General features: G+C 40.5%; 1 non-coding gene across 1 annotated transcript in view; it reads right to left on the reverse strand.

Moving 5' to 3' along the window:
• The window catches only part of LOC128684166 (uncharacterized), a 118,592-nt gene that overhangs the window by 13,717 nt on the left and 89,105 nt on the right, over nucleotides 1-15,770 (reverse strand). The window contains exon 5 of the transcript XR_011392575.1: nucleotides 14,743-14,965. This is a non-coding gene — a transcript (uncharacterized protein). The remainder of the gene's footprint in view (nucleotides 1-14,742; nucleotides 14,966-15,770) is intronic.

The raw sequence follows: 15,770 nt of genomic DNA on the forward strand, positions 1-15,770 counted from the left end.
CGAGGCAGGGTGACCCAAAAAAGAAAGAAAATCCCCAAAAAGAAAATACTTTCATCATCATTCAACACTTTCACCACACACACATTATCACTGCTTTTGCAGAGGTGCTCAGAATACAACAGTTTAGAAGCATATACGTATAAAGATACACAACATATCTATATATATATATATATATATATATATATATATATATATATATATATATATATAATATATATATATATATATATATATAAATATATATATATATATGTCGTGCCGAATAGGCAGAACTTGCGGTCTTGGCTTAAATAGCAACGCTCATCTTGCCATATAGGACAAGTGAAAATTTGTTTTTTTATTATTATTATCACACTGGCCGATTCCCACCAAGGCAGGGTGGCCCGAAAAAGAAAAACTTTCACCATCATTCACTCCATCACTGTCTTGCCAGAAGGGTGCTTTACACTACAGTTTTTAAACTGCAACATTAACACCCCTCCTTCAGAGTGCAGGCACTGTACTTCCCATCTCCAGGACTCAAGTCCGGCCTGCCGGTTTCCCTGAATCCCTTCATAAATGTTACTTTGCTCACACTCCAACAGCACGTCAAGTATTAAAAACCATTTGTCTCCATTCACTCCTATCAAACACGCTCACGCATGCCTGCTGGAAGTCCAAGCCCCTCGCATGCAAAACCTCCTTTACCCCCTCCCTCCAACCCTTCCTAGGCCGACCCCTACCCCGCCTTCCTTCCACTACAGACTGATACACTCTTGAAGTCATTCTGTTTCGCTCCATTCTCTCTACATGTCCGAACCACCTCAACAACCCTTCCTCAGCCCTCTGGACAACAGTTTTGGTAATCCCGCACCTCCTCCTAACTTCCAAACTACGAATTCTCTGCATTATATTCACACCACACATTGCCCTCAGACACGACATCTCCACTGCCTCCAGCCTTCTCCTCGCTGCAACATTCATCACCCACGCTTCACACCCATATAAGAGCGTTGGTAAAACTATACTCTCATACATTCCCCTCTTTGCCTCCAAGGACAAAGTTCTTTGTCTCCACAGACTCCTAAGTGCACCACTCACTCTTTTTCCCTCATCAATTCTATGATTCACCTCATCTTTCATAGACCCATCCGCTGACACGTCCACTCCCAAATATCTGAATACGTTCACCTCCTCCATACTCTCTCCCTCCAATCTGATATTCAATCTTTCATCACCTAATCTTTTTGTTATCCTCATAACCTTACTCTTTCCTGTATTCACCTTTAATTTTCTTCTTTTGCACACCCTACCAAATTCATCCACCAATCTCTGCAACTTCTCTTCAGAATCTCCCAAGAGCACAGTGTCATCAGCAAAGAGCAGCTGTGACAACTCCCACTTTGTGTGTGATTCTTTATCTTTTAACTCCACGCCTCTTGCCAAGACCCTCGCATTTACTTCTCTTACAACCCCATCTATAAATATATTAAACAACCACGGTGACATTACACATCCTTGTCTAAGGCCTACTTTTACTGGGAAATAATTTCCCTCTTTCCTACATACTCTAACTTGAGCCTCACTATCCTCGTAAAAACTCTTCACTGCTTTCAGTAACCTACCTCCTACACCATACACTTGCAACATCTGCCACATTGCCCCCCTATCCACCCTGTCATACGCCTTTTCCAAATCCATAAATGCCACAAAGACCTCTTTAGCCTTATCTAAATACTGTTCACTTATATGTTTCACTGTAAACACCTGGTCCACACACCCCCTACCCCTCCTAAAGCCTCCTTGTTCATCTGCTATCCTATTCTCCGTCTTACTCTTAATTCTTTCAATTATAACTCTACCATACACTTTACCAGGTACACTCAACAGACTTATCCCCCTATAATTTTTGCACTCTCTTTTATCCCCTTTGCCTTTATACAAAGGAACTATGCATGCTCTCTGCCAATCCCTAGGTACCTTACCCTCTTCCATACATTTATTAAATAATTGCACCAACCACTCCAAAACTATATCCCCACCTGCTTTTAACATTTCTATCTTTATCCCATCAATCCCGGCTGCCTTACCCCCTTTCATTTTACCTACTGCCTCACGAACTTCCCCCACACTCACAACTGGCTCTTCCTCACTCCTACAAGATGTTATTCCTCCTTGCCCTATACATGAAATCACAGCTTCCCTATCTTCATCAACATTTAACAATTCCTCAAAATATTCCCTCCATCTTCCCAATACCTCTAACTCTCCATTTAATAACTCTCCTCTCCTATTTTTAACTGACAAATCCATTTGTTCTCTAGGCTTTCTTAACTTGTTAATCTCACTCCAAAACTTTTTCTTATTTTCAACAAAATTTGTTGATAACATCTCACCCACTCTCTCATTTGCTCTCTTTTTACATTGCTTCACCACTCTCTTAACTTCTCTCTTTTTCTCCATATACTCTTCCCTCCTTGCATCACTTCTACTTTGTAAAAACTTCTCATATGCTAACTTTTTCTCCCTTACTACTCTCTTTACATCATCATTCCACCAATCGCTCCTCTTCCCTCCTGCACCCACTTTCCTGTAACCACAAACTTCTGCTGAACACTCTAACACTACATTTTTAAACCTACCCCATACCTCTTCGACCCCATTGCCTATGCTCTCATTAGCCCATCTATCCTCCAATAGCTGTTTATATCTTACCCTAACTGCCTCCTCTTTTAGTTTATAAACCTTCACCTCTCTCTTCCCTGATGCTTCTATTCTCCTTGTATCCCATCTACCTTTTACTCTCAGTGTAGCTACAACTAGAAAGTGATCTGATATATCTGTGGCCCCTCTATAAACATGTACATCCTGAAGTCTACTCAACAGTCTTTTATCTACCAATACATAATCCAACAAACTACTGTCATTTCGCCCTACATCATATCGTGTATACTTATTTATCCTCTTTTTCTTAAAATATGTATTACCTATAACTAAACCCCTTTCTATACAAAGTTCAATCAAAGGGCTCCCATTATCATTTACACCTGGCACCCCAAACTTACCTACCACACCCTCTCTAAAAGTTTCTCCTACTTTAGCATTCAAGTCCCCTACCACAATTACTCTCTCACTTGGTTCAAAGGCTCCTATACATTCACTTAACATCTCCCAAAATCTCTCTCTCTCCTCTGCATTCCTCTCTTCTCCAGGTGCATACACGCTTATTATGACCCACTTCTCGCATCCAACCTTTACTTTAATCCACATAATTCTTGAATTTACACATTCATATTCTCTTTTCTCCTTCCATAACTGATCATTTAACATTACTGCTACCCCTTCCTTTGCTCTAACTCTCTCAGATACTCCAGATTTAATCCCATTTATTTCCCCCCACTGAAACTCTCCTACCCCCTTCAGCTTTGTTTCGCTTAGGGCCAGGACATCCAACTTCTTTTCATTCATAACATCAGCAATCATCTGTTTCTTGTCATCCGCACTACATCCACGCACATTTAAGCAACCCAGTTTTATAAAGTTTTTCTTCTTCTCTTTTTTAGTAATTGTATACAGGAGAAGGGGTTACTAGCCCATTGCTCCCGGCATTTTAGTCGCCTCATACGACACGCATGGCTTACGGAGGAAAGATTCTTTTCCACTTCCCCATGGACAATAGAAGAAATAAAAAAGAACAAGAGCTATTTAGAAAAAGGAGAAAAACCTAGATGTATGTATATATATATATGCATGTGCGTGTCTGTGAAGTGTGACCAAAGTGTAAGTAGGAGTAGCAAGATATCCCTGTTATCTTAGCGTGTTTATGAGACAGAGACAGAAAAAGAAAACCAGCAATCCTACCATCATGCAAAACAGTTACAGGTTTTTGTTTCACAGTCATCTGGCAGGACGGTAGTACTTCCCTGGGTGGTTGCTGTCTACCAACCTACTACCTGAAAATTTGTGTATGCAATAATTTCGCCAAAATCATTCTGAACCTAACGAAAAACATATATTTCACTGTGTTTAGTATTAAATTACTGTACACAAATCTAAAATATATTTAGTTGGGTTAGACTAAAATAAATTGCGCTTGTTATAATAAGGTTAGGTAAGTTTTCTAAGTTCCTTTTCGTGCAAAATTATAAATTTTTACATCAACATTAATGAAAAAAATATATCTTTAAACGTATAAGAAAATTTTTTAGAAAGGACTTAATTTTAAATGAGTTCTTGCTAATTGACCAGTTTTACATATTCAGCACGACGTATATATATATATATATATATATATATATATATATATATATATATATATATATATATATATATAAACAACACTGCGACTAGACGAGGACTCGAACACGTGTCGTTTTGGCCCACCTGACGGTGAGCAAAAATCACATGATGCTCTAACTCACAGGACCACTAAACACAGGAGACATCGCTCTGTCTGAGCTGTGACGTAACAGGGTACGGTCTCCTCTGGAACTGTGAAGCAGTCATCGTGGAGTAGTTGCTGCAGGGTTCACTCAACCTGGGGCACAACCTGCTGGTGCCCTTGAGTGAGGCATCGTCAGCACTTGGTAACTGGGCAGGACTTCTGGCATGTGACTCAGGAGGACATTTCTTGACTGGTACTGTTGCCAGGGTTGTCACCGAAAGCTAGTGTGGAGTGAGTCGTGGCAGGGATGATTCAGACAACTGACTCATGTTACAGCTTCAGCGAGCAGCTTGCACGAAGATGATGTTTCTTTCACTGCTAATGTGCTCACTCCAGTTACGGTGTATGCTGCTGCGACTCAAAGATGTTTTGCCTGAGTCGTCCCTGCTACGACTCATTCCACACTCGTCGGCAGTGACAGCCCCAGTGACAGTACCAGTCGAGAAATGTCCTCCTGAGTCACTTGCCAGAAGAAGCCCTGCCCAGTTGCCGAGTTCTGACGATGCCTCACTCGAGGGCACCAGCAGTTTGTGCCCCAGGTTGAGTGAACCCTGCAGTGACTACTCCACGATTACTGCTTCTCTGTTTCAGAGGAGACTGTACCCTGTTGCGTCACAGCTCAGCTGCAGCGATGTCTCCTGTGTTGCAGTATCTGTCAAGATGCAGTGACGCCCACCGAGACTCAGTGCCTTGGACCGCGTTGTTTTAGCAGCATTAAATAACAAAAAAGGCACAATGCCGTGACTGGAACGATACACAAATAACCCGCACATAGAAGAGAGGAGCTTACGACGACGTTTCGGTCCGACTTGGACCATTTACAAAGTCACACTAACGAGAAGTAGAGCAGGACGGGTATGTATAGGCAGGAAGAGGTAGTGTTGGTGGTAGTAATAGTAGTAGTAGTAGTGGTAGTGGTAGTAGTAGTAGTAGTGGGGAATTAAGGAGGAGGAGCCAGTCAAATACAAAGAAAGGGGAGCACTGCAAGGGAGCTAGGTGCCCACAGAGGGAGAGCAAGTACACAGAGGTGGGGAAGAAGGGGAAGTGATGAAATAAATAATGAAGGAACAGAAACACGAGACAGAAGAAAGAAAGACAATCCAGAGGAGAAAAAAGGAAAGAGGAAAGGGGAAGAGGGAGAAGAAGAAAAAAGGAGGAATCAGGTTAAGTCACGGGTGTTCTGAAGATTGGAGCATTTTACAAAGTAGTGGGAGAGGAAGGCATCTACAGAGACGAAGCCAGGACTAAGATTCATACAAGGAAAGTTGTGTATTAGAGAAGATTCAACTAGACGGCGACTGCTAAAGTTAGAAATAGGGAAGACAGTTTTAGCAGAAGACCAGTCAATAGGATGGCTATGATCTCTGACGTGACAGAGCAGAGCATTGTTAGTGTCGGCAAGCCTAACACTATTTTTGTGCTCCCTAAGTCTGTCAGAAGGAGATCGACCAGTTTCTCCAAAGTATTGAAGAGGACAGGAGAAGCAAGAAATAGAGTAGACACCAGGAACATCTGTAGAGGGAGGAGAGGTATGAACGAGATTAGTGCGAAGAGTGTTAGTCTGGCGGAAAGTAAGCTTGATGTCTAAGGGACGGAGTGAATTGTTGAGATTAGAAAGACCGGAAATGTAGGGAAGGCAGAGGACAGAAGAGTTCCCAGGAGTAGAGAGTTTGGGAGAGAAGAAATTGCTTTTAGCACGTGAGAGGGCAGAGTCTATGAAATGGGAAGGGTAGCCAAGACGGGAAAACGAATTATGAAGAGTGGAAATTTCTGCTGGAAGGAACTGAGGATCACAGATGCGGAGGGCAGTACTACTACTACTACTACTACTACTACTACTACTACTACTACTACTACCACCACCACCACCACAACCTCTTCCTGCCTATATATACCCGTCCTGCTCTTCTTCTCGTTAGTGTGACTTTGTAAATGGTCCAAGTCGGACCGAAACGTCGTCGTAAGCTCCTCTTTTCTATGTGCGGGTTGTGTTCAGCAGTATCGGCAGTATCGTTATTGATTAAATACTATTCGTTCGTGGTTACAATAATTATAATATATATATATATATATACATATATATATATATATAATATATATATATATATATATATATATATATATATATATATATATATATATATATACATACCCTTAGACTAAGGGTAACCGTTGCCAGTGACACCTACGCTATTCTGAGACCTCTCTCCCTGCTTTGGTTCTCCCTTGCAACATTGCACAGCTCCTGATGACGCACTGAGAAGTGTGAAAGTACTTGAGTTAAAGATTTTCACCCCTTCCCCCGTGGCTTGTCCTGCATAGTTAAGATCGCCCGTCTGCGATTGTTTGCACATATATATATATATATATATATATATATATATATATATATATATATATATATATATATATAATGAGGTCAACGACATAATAAAGAGAACCCTTGCTACAGCTGGATGCCCAACCGAGAGGGAGCCCCAATCACTAGCAGCCAACAATACATACAGCCTAGCAAACCGCCCCGACGGGATCACCATATATCCTTGGAAGAATGGCAAGCTCTTAGCATGAGACTAAACCTGTGTGTCCACACTGGCTGACACCTACATCCATCACAGTGTTGGGCGACAGGGAGGAGCTGCTGACCACAGGGAGGAGTACAACATCAGCAAGTACAGGGACATAAGCCAGTAGTATCAATTTGTCCCAGTGTGATCAGAGACCTTGGGATCATGGGGAAAAAATGCCGCAAGTTTCCTCAAAGAATTGGGTTCCAGACTCATCGACACCACCAGGGATCCAATGGCAGCCACTTTCATGTTCCAACGCCTCAGCGTACCCATCCAGAGGGGAAATGCTTGCTGCAAACTTGGCTCGCGTCCGGCTTCGGAGGAGCTGGAGGAAATTCATGATCTTTAATACATTGTACCATTGTATTCATATTTGTGTTTTCTGCATATGTATTCTGTTTATCAATAAATGTTCACATAGAATATAAAATATAGGGGGTGGTAGGAGAAGAACATATTCAAACAGCTCCAGGGAGAACCTTGAGTTTTCCCTGAGGTACGTTTATTGTCTTCTCTGAGGATGAGGGTCCCCAGTCCAGCTATAGAGGTGGTACTTCCCTATATTATTCCCCCCCCCCCAAAATATATATATATATATATATATATATATATATATATATATATATATATATATATATATATATATATTTATGAGGTCCACCCTTAGTGCAATATATTAACGTTGTTAAGCAACGTTAATTTTTCAATATACAGGTCCATAAATCACCATCAGGTTTTCCTGGCCTGTGCGTTACATCGAGATATCGTCCAAGGAAACGAATTTTAGTAAATTATGTGTCACATTCTGTTAGAACTGATTAATTTTGTTTATTTGACATTAAAATAAACAAACCTACTATAAAATAACCTTATACGATGCAAGCGAAAAAGTCGGTTGCAAAATGGAAAGTTTCGATGTGGTTTACTTTCACCAGTTCTCCAAATCGTTTATTAGTGCTTTTAGGCACTCTGTCCTTAATTAAGGACTTGCAGCAACATAGGATCCTTCCCTGGCCTCCATGATCCTCGGTGGTCGGCATTGGTCACGTCTTGGGGACTTAAGGCACTGTCAGTGTAATTGGCTGCGTCCTAAAGACACTGTTCTTCATCACCAAAACAAACACCGTCCTCACGCACAGGAGTGCTGCCCGTTGCTACTGTTCCAACCTCAGCTCTCTTGGCATGTGGAATATCCAAATGGTGCGGGGGATGTAAACGTTGTTACTGTTGAGGTAGGCACCTGTGGAGGGCGTCACTGGTGCTGTAGGATTGGTAAGGGCAGTGAGCCACCGCTGCTACAGAATTAACAACAGCAGTGAATCTCTGATGCTACAAAAAATCAATAAGGACGATGACTTGAGCTGCAAAATCAAAGAGGACAGTCTCTATGGCGTTCTGCAATCAAGATAGGAAAGTGTGTCACTGCTGCTGCAGATTCAGCAGATTCAGAGTACAGGTGCGGATGTTTCACTGCTAAAACCCAACATTGCAACATCTCACAAGGGTGTTGTAGAGTTGTACTGACTGTTGAAACAGAAACTCCCAAACAGGTATGAACGCTTTTCTGATTAAAACAGAAGCCAATCACTGCTGTTCTGAGGGATACCAGTGATTATGCAATTGCTGGCGTACCAATTTCAGTGTAAATAAGCGTTGCGTTGTTAAACGATATTTCACAGTTAAACTATTCTCACTGTCAAACAAAGTTTCACTGTTAAACATTGTTTTGCTGTTACAAATTGCTTCACTGCTGAATAATATTGCACTGTTAAACAATATTTCATTGTTGAACAATGTTTCACTGTTAATTAATGTTTAGCTGCTGAACGATGTTTCACTGTAGTTGCTTCACTGCTAAACAATGCTTCATTTTTAAGTGTTTCACAGATAAACAATGTTTCACTACTAAAAATAATCAGTGTTAAACAATGTTTTAATGCTAAACAATGTTTCACTGTAAAACACTGATTCACTGTATGTTGCACTGTATGTTGCACTGTATGTTGCACTGTATGTTGCACTGTATGTTGCACTGTAAAAACAAATGTTTCAACGCCAAAATTGTTTCACTGTAAATACAACGTTTTGCTGTAAAATCAGATTGTCACTTGCTGTGAAAATAACATTTCACTGTAAACTTATTGCTTCACTTCATTAATTAATAATAAAACTGCTTATGGGTGCAGTATACATGACTTAGTTACACATGCTTAAGTACATTCCAAGTAGCCCTGTATTTGATTACTTATGTGTACGTATGAATACATAGATCATGTACGAGCGCAAGTGTTGATGTGAACTCTTGATTATATTCACTGTGCGAATGCAGGGCTGTATACTGTACGTCGTGGACTCGTGCGTGCGTGTACTCACCTAGTTGTACTCACTTAGTTGAGGTTGCAGGGGTCGAGTCCAAGCTCCTGGCCCCGCCTCTTCACTGGTCGCTACTAGGTCACTCTCCCCGAACCGTGTGTGTGTGTGTTTGTGTGTGTGTGTGTGTGTGTGTGTGTGTGTGTGTGTGTGTGTGTGTGTGTGTGTGTGTGTGTGTGTGTGTGTACGTACACTGTTGACGGTGTTCCTGCAATCATCAGTTTTGCAATTTTATGAGGCTAACAGTGTGCCACTTGCAAATGCATAAAAATAATTTTGGACTCGTGTCTATTGTAAAATGAATGCGCAGTCACCTGTTCCGAACACAAGACCTTTTCTTAAGCACAGTTCAATTTAAACCGTAGGAACTATTAGCTCACCCGAGCTCATTGTGAGGGAAAAGTTCGTTAGTTAAGCGAGTGGACGTATGAATGAATGGTGGTGGTAGTATAAATGCGTGAATGCTTGTTATGGGGCGAGCAACGTTACCTCTCTCCTTCCCCCCCCCCTCTTTCCACTCGGTGGAAACTGACGAAGGACTCTTGCAGGAAGTTTCCCACTTGAGTTTCTACTGCCATCAAATCAAATCTCATTGTGACTCGGCTTGGGTCATCCTACACAAGAGAGGCGGGTTGATAGAGCTAAGACAATAGCTCAGTGACATTATTCTCGTCCATAAACCTTTGGATACTATACGCGGGTGCCCCAGACATCACAGGAGAAATTGGAATAAATGCCCACGGTCCTTTCCTGTGGAGGAGATTCTCTAGTTTATGAAGCGGCGAATCCCCCCTCAAAAAGGGGGTAGCCCTCTCAAATGGGAGACGAGAACGATCTAGCTTCCTGGTTGTCACATCTCGATTTGAAACAGCTCAGAATACATGTGTTCAGTCAAAAACATGTGTTAGATGATGAGGCGTCATGAGACATGCCTCTCATTACGAGAATATCTTCTCTCTTCTACATGAGTGGAAGCCTGAGGGAACTGCTGCTTCCCCAGACCATTGAAAATTTGTAATAAATTGCTTCCTACTTGATAATAAAGGTAGAAGTGTTCCGACTTCCAGCTCTCATCTAGAACTGAAGGAAACAGTATCTTAGGATGAAGCCTGTTGCAAATACTGGCATCTGAAGTCGGTAGACTTTATTTCAGCAAATCCTCCTTGAAGCAGGAACCTGAGGAGCTGGGGCCTCAGATTGCAGTAAGTTTCCAATCATTGAATACGTGCTAAGCTGTGCCCAGGCCCGGGGACCATCTTACTGTGAAACAAAGAGACAGTGGTTGCCGAATCTTGGGTTTATCGCGTCCATGAACCTTATACTACTCCAAGAACTAGTGCAAGTGAAACAGCCAAGCTAACGTGTTTCAATGTCGTTTTCTCGAATATAATCATAGGGAGAACTGAAGTGTTACTAACTCTCTCCCTACCGTGAACAGTTTCATTGTTGACAGCTGTCAACAATGAAAAACAGAAGAATGGAGGGAGATTCGAAATGTAGTTCTGATAGGTAGCAGGTCTAGCGCTGTACCACTGGTATTTGTTTTAAGCCTCTTAGCTCAGACAGCACTTCTGTGACATGTTTGCTGACACGACCTGTTAGAATCCCTGCCCATTCTTCTGCTTATTCATTGACAGTCGTTTATTATAACTTATCTAAAATTCATTGAATATACATGGCTTGAAGGAGTATAAAACTCGATGTACTATAAAAGCTTCTGGGGCTACAGGAAGAAACATTTGGGTAATAGCTGGTGACCTCTGATGTAGACTTTTTCACAGAGGTTATGTCTGCGAAATTTTCATATTGTTAGCCTTGTAGCTCATTAGTACAGTGAACCACCTGGACCACCCTAGAGACGAGTACCACTGGTTTGCTGGCTCTGGAGTACTGCACTTACTAGTACTCTTCTTATCATTTACAAATTATATTTGTAGTAGTTTATGTTCGTAATATTGAAAGGATCTTTCTCTTGCGAGTTGTTGTTTCGAAATATTTAGTCAACTTGACTCTAAATCATAATTTAAAAAAAATATATATAGTGAAACCAGGAAAGGGTTAATGGTTTAATTTTGGTTAAGTTTGTGGTCAGTCACTGTGGAATAATAAGTCATAACTGCTATGTTTTTGGTCATGTTTTAAGCTTGGTGGCCGGGGCGGGCTTGCCTGTCACCCTCACCTTAATGAAACAAAGAGCACAAGTTGTGGAGGCGGCCGCAGCGTTGCAACTTGCTACCGTCCTGATTAGTCATCACACTCAAGTCAAAAAAAAAAATGTTGAGTTTGCTGATTGGGCAGTGCATTTCCGGATAGCAATTTAAATTTTAAATAATAATAATTCAGCTATATGTTGTTGTGTGATATTCTCCTCGCTTACCGATGCATTTACACACTCTGGTGAAGTGGGGAGGTTTCTTGTTTGCACTATGTAGCCACTGTAGGCATACGCGGTTATGGGTTATTTGTTCTGCTGAACTTTGATGCCAATACTCTTCCTAGAGGAGAAGGAAGGCTATTGTTTGCACGTTTTAGCCACTTTTGGTTAAGCAAGAATGTGCAACTCAGCTCACTACCATGACATCTTACTCATTATTGCGTCATAGTATAAATGCGGACACTTCACTAAGATGTTCGTAAATGTACAAATGTGTGAATAAACGTTCAGAGAACGTCTCATTGAGTCAGTGTAATTTATAACATTACTAACGGCGACTACTTACAGAGTTAGAATCTTTAGAGTAATTTTTTTAACAGACCGGCCGTCTGCCATCGAGGCAAGGTGTCCCGACAAAGAAGGAAAGATAGTTTTTCTTCTTTTAACATTTAGTAATTCATACAGGAGAAGGGGTTACTAGCCCCTTACTCCCGGGATTTTAGTCGCCTCTTACGACACGCATGACTTACGGAATAAGGATTATAGAAGGTTAACGTTATAGTTAAATAAAAAAACGATGGAAGAAAAAGTAAATGGCACATTGTGAGAATATTTGATGACATTATCACTTTTACGAAGCAGATTTATTTTTAAGTGAAATAAAACTGTAATTTAAGTTCTTAAAGTATGTAGGAGCTTCAAGACGACACTGAAATCTCTTCTTGTGGTGCCACTACGATAGTCGCTACGTACCAGCCGCCTTCATCAGAAATATCATTTTTATTATTAATAATAGTAATATTATTATTATTATTATTATTATTATTATTATTATTATTATTATTATTAGTAGTAGTAGTAGTAGTAGTAGTAGTAGTAGTAGCAGTAGTAGTAGAAGTAGTAGTAGTAGTAGTAGAAGTAGTAGTATTAGTAGTAGTAGTAGTAGTAGTAGCAGTAGTAGTAGTAGTAGTAATGTTCTAAATTCGTACAATTACCAACACCCAAACCGAAGTCAGTATATTAATTCATTTTTTCAAAGTCCTAATACTCACTATGTGAAACACCAGTGTAGGAAACATGGTAAATACCTGTGAAGGCTACATGGGGAACACCAGTGCAGGCAACATGGGAAATACCTCTGCAGGTAACATGGAAAACACCTGTTCAGGCAATACCGATAAGAAGAAATACTAAGCAAGACTACACGGAATCACACCAGGTCTATTTTAACGCTAGTATATAAAAAAGATCAGTGAGAATATAAGACGACATGTTTGTCATGCTGATTGTCAAGTACTTTACGTATAAAATCTCTCCCGAAGTCTTAAGTCCATTTTTCTCGACGATATAACATATGAGGGGAAAAATACGGTCCATAGATCATATACACAGAGAAGAGTATATTTTTCAAAGTATATTAGCTAATATTTTACAGTAATCACTTTTTTAGATATTAACGTCTTCCTGGTAGTGTACAAATGATGTGCATGACGCGAGCAATCACATGTTCTGAAGCTCTCCATGTAACACACAGCCCACATTACCTACAACACAAGCTCGAAGTGGCAGACAGCCGACATTACTGAAGAAAAGACACGTAGATTTTTTTTCGGACAACATTTTGTTCTGCTTAGAGCTTTAGAAGTCTTTCGTGTAGCTCATTGTAGAGTTTCACCAAGTCATACGCATCGTCCTGTGTAGAGCATTATTAAATCATACAAGTCACATGGTATGACTTGATAAACCTCTAAACCAGGGATTCTCAACTTTTCCTCCATCGTTAACTCCCTCGGCTTGATGTATTTCTCCATTTACCCTCTAACTTACCAACAAAAAAATGATCGCCATCATAAAGTGAGAGAAAAACAAAGTCAGAAAAAAATAAATTATTCAATTATTAAATTATCACGTACATCAAATATTTACCCCTTGCCATGTAAATTTTTACCCCCAAGGGGTAAGTTGACCCCTGGTTGAGAATCACTGCTCTAGATAGAGGAGAAAAACGATGACCCATCGAAAACATGATCATTAACGTACCTTTTCTTCACCTTCAGTACAAATGGGTTGCTGAACACGCTCAGTAAGATGCTGTACATCTACCCATAAGAAAAAAAAAGTGGGGCCAAAATACTGCAAAATAATTGATAAACACTCTTGCATTACATGGCTTGTGTGCTTAGGTTTGACCCAAGAAAGGGGACGATAACCCTAATTCCTTGGATCACGAGCACTTCACGGACATCATGGGATATGCAATGAAGGGTTTAAGTCTGAAAAAAAATATTTAATATATCTGTAACTACATTTGTCTGCATTTATGTAATTCATGTATAAAAAAATAATTAGAATTGTGAAAATGTTAAATTTGAAGAAAAATTTAAATGTGATTTCTGCCAAAATTGTATAACAATAAAAGTTTATCAGAATATAAGCTGATATTACGCTTTTAAAGTTCTATAATTTTGAAAAGCAAAACTAAGCTAAAATAATAATAATAATAATAATAATAATTATTATTATTATTATTATTATTATCATTATTATTATTATTATTATTATTATTTATTATTATTATTATTATTATTATTATTATTATTATTATTATTATTATTATTATTATTAAAACATATGGGCTGAGCAGATGTGTGTCTTACAGCAAAGCTTAAAGAATAGGTATGTAATAAAGTTGTAATTTCTTAAAACATTATTTTATCAGTGGCACAATATCCCGTAAATTGGAAATAAAAAAAAATCGATACGGCGTTTCGGTCCCTTTTCGAGTAATTTCATTCCCGAAAATGGTCCAGGGCGGACCGAAACGTTGTAGCGTTTATTTTTAAAATGTGGATTACTTGTGATATGTTGCAAATACTGTGGGTTAGTTGTGAGTTGTTGCAGCTGTGGTATTATGGGTTAGTTGAGATTAGTTGTGTATTATTGCAGCTATGGAACTGCAACTCTCATTCTTCACTATAAAGGTTCACTACAAAGGTTCTCACCGTTAGCGTCGTGGCCCAGACTGAGGGGCCCCGGGGGCGCAACGATGCCCTCGTGGAGAGCCTCCTGCTCATAGAGGCGGTGAAGAGCGGCGACGCAGCGCAGTGTGAGGCGGCCGTCGGGAAAGTGCCAGTCCCGCGCCCGGAAGTGCAGCCCAAGACGTGACGCCACCCGTCCCTCTGTGTCGGGAGGATCCTTGTATTCCACCAGGTAGTCGTGCGGCGCCTACGTCAGTCCACGGAGAGAGGGTTGAGGGAGAAAGAAACCTGTTACTGTCTTTTTTTATACAATTAAATTGTCGGACTATCTCAGCTTATTTCAAAGCCCAGCCTTATCCAGGATGTTACCCGCAATAGCTACCTATTTACTGCTTGGTGTATAGGGGCAGTATAATTTCTGCCCTCACATAGAATCAAACTTGGGTCCTTTTGACTGTAAGCCTAGATTCCTCCCAATGAGAAACAAATATCTTTGTTGAAGATTGAGACACTTATGCAACATATGGGAATTTTTATTGAGGAAACGTTTCGCCACACAGTGGCTTCATCAGTCCAATACAAATCAGAAGGGTGTAAGGAGAGGAGGAGTTTGAGGTAATCAGTCCCTCAGCCTGGAGTCGATGTGTTCAGTCAATCAATAGCCTGACCTGCGGAACCTCACGTGTATACTACTGCATTGTGTTGCATTTCATGGAGCTCTGATCTCGAGCATGTCCTTCAGCTAAAGGAGTGGCGGAGGCTCGAGTCTTCACCCAATACTCGCAGTCCGGTCTTTGACTAGTCTGGCTGTTGGCGATCCTAGTAGTCTGACTAGCCTTTGTTTAGGTTCCAGAGAGAAGTTCTTACCATGATTGTGGAGAAAAATCTCCATTTTATGAAGGGGACGATATCCATCCCCTTCTTGAAAGGAAAATAATGACTCTCTCCAAAGAAGATAGCCCTCTCAGAAAGGGCTAGCCATCTCAGAAGCTGTGAACCGTCTTACTTCCCTGTTTCCATACTAGACTAATCAAGAATATATGATAGACAAA

The sequence above is a fragment of the Cherax quadricarinatus genome, chromosome 2 (genome assembly GCF_038502225.1).
Source record: "Cherax quadricarinatus isolate ZL_2023a chromosome 2, ASM3850222v1, whole genome shotgun sequence".
Classification (NCBI taxonomy): domain Eukaryota; kingdom Metazoa; phylum Arthropoda; class Malacostraca; order Decapoda; family Parastacidae; genus Cherax; species Cherax quadricarinatus.